Genomic DNA, 1979 nt, shown 5'->3' with positions numbered 1-1979 from the left:
GGCGGAGCACTCGGGGGGGAGGCCCACCTGGCGGCCACTGTCACACTGGGCCCTGCGGTCTGGTCCGCGTTGGCTCCCCGTGCCCCGGGCTCCTCTTCAGACAAGTAACGGCCTCGGCAGAAACGCACGCACAGGCCCTGCCCGGTCTGAGTCTTTGTGACTTAGAGAAGTTTGAGTGTCCGTAACTATTAAGCGTCTACTCTTGAACGTTGCGATGCTCTGCTCACAACAGCAAAGAAACGCAGACTGGACTTGGGAGCATAGCGCCTCCCGCTCGGGACGGTGTCCGGGCGAAGGCTTTGCGACCAGTAGGAAAAGCTGCAGGGTTGGTTTTGTCGTCACGGGGAAGTGGCCTGGTCTCTGATGTGCTTTGACTCTGCGGCTTTGCGTGAGTTCCGCGCCGTCAGCCCTGACGTTTCGGAGGCGGTGACGTGCCTCGATCGAGGGCAGGCGCCACTGGAACGAAGACGAGAGAGCGACCCAGGCCCTCCCGCCCGAGCGCTGGCCGCCCCTGCGCCGCGGCCGGCACGCGTGTGGGGGGAGGACGGGCAGTGGACAGCAGGTCCGGCGGTGCCGTCCGGGGCTGAGGCGCCCTGGGCTGTGCTGGGGGCAGCCCTTAGCTCGGGGCGCTGGGTGGGGGCGTTCGCTTTTCCAGATCACTCAGATGTGGAGGTGACCGTGACCTCTCCGAGCTCCCTGTTCTCGCCACCTCTGGGGCCTCACACGTAGGCCTGGGTGCAGCCCAAGAGTTTGCGTCTCTAACTTAAAGTCCCAGGCAGTGCAGACCCCACTCCCCAAGGAAAAAGCAGCAAGAGGCCAGGAGAGTGTAACGCGGAGTGGGGGTCGGGGAGGCTCCCTTGGAGAGGAGTGGCCAGGGGCGGAGGAGGAAGGGCGGCCAGAGGCCCTCCCGTGGGCATGGGGGGGCCGAGAAGGTGGACAGCAGGGGAGCGGGGAGTGAGGCCTCTGGGATAGGCCCGGGGAAGGGGTAAGGCCAGAAATGGGGCCTCCTGTCTGAGCCCCCTGCACCCCTGTCTCCGTCTCCCACCTCCTCCCAGAGCGCCCCCTGCCGGTGTCCCCACTGTACCCCAACTGCTGCCCAGAGAGGGGCCGGCTGCCCTCCACCCACGGAGTGGCCGGGATGTCAGCTGGACCCTCTGACCTTTCCCTCGCAGGCTGTGTGGTCCCCTTCACCTCCGAATGAAAGGTCGCTCCCCTTTGTCTTCCAAAGGGAAAGAGAAAGACTTTATGGGTGGAAATCGTGGCATCCCCGATGCTCGTTCAGACAGGAGACAGGGCCTCGTCGTGTGCGCAGCCGTAAAAAAGACCCACTTCCTCGGCCCGAGGACAGCGGAGGGGTTAAAATAAGGCCCGGACGCAGACCTGCGCCAAACGAGGCTCCCACCGGGCCAGCCGCGGGCTCAGGGTGCCGTGCCTCCCGCAGGGCACCAGGCCTTTCCCTCCCCAAGGCTCAGGCCACCTCCTGTCTGTCAGAGTACGCCCTGGCAGCCAGCTGAGCCTGCGTCGCTGTGGGTTTAGTGCCCTTTGTCCACGTCAAAGCCTGGAACGGGGGCCCCCGCTGGCATCTGCAGCTCCCACACTCGGAGACGTCGAATCTCTTTTAACCAACGGTCACCCGTGGCAGAGCCTGCCCGAGGTCGTCCGCGAAGGGCAGTTCCTACAAGGCCCGGTGGGGGGTGGGGGGTCACCAGCTTTGCAAGGTGCCTGGTCACTTCGCAGCCTCGTCCGTCAAAGGCCCCGCGGACACGCCCACGTCCGTTGCCCCAGCGTCTCGCGGGCTGGCTGGTCCTCCACAGGTAGACATTTCGGAACTGAATGTCGCATTCCTGCCTTTCTCCCGGGAGAGGGTCTGCGGGCTCTCCCTTCAGCCGCCCCTGCCTCCTGTGGGGGCCTTTCTGACGCCTTCCTCTCTCTCCCCCACACAGGAAGCCTACGTGATGGCCAGCGTGGACAACCCTCAC

The 1979-nt window shown here is 65.2% G+C and overlaps 1 protein-coding gene across 1 annotated transcript in view; it reads left to right on the top strand.

The window, feature by feature from the left end:
* Window positions 1-1979, top strand: part of LOC105306141 (epidermal growth factor receptor-like) — a 48057-nt gene that overhangs the window by 32857 nt on the left and 13221 nt on the right. The window lies entirely within an intron of this gene.

Source organism: Pteropus vampyrus, unplaced genomic scaffold, assembly GCF_000151845.1.
Source record: "Pteropus vampyrus isolate Shadow unplaced genomic scaffold, Pvam_2.0 Scaffold424, whole genome shotgun sequence".
Lineage (NCBI taxonomy): Eukaryota > Metazoa > Chordata > Mammalia > Chiroptera > Pteropodidae > Pteropus > Pteropus vampyrus.
Note: the sequence above shows the minus strand (reverse complement) of the source record. Positions and strands in the feature narration are given on the sequence as shown.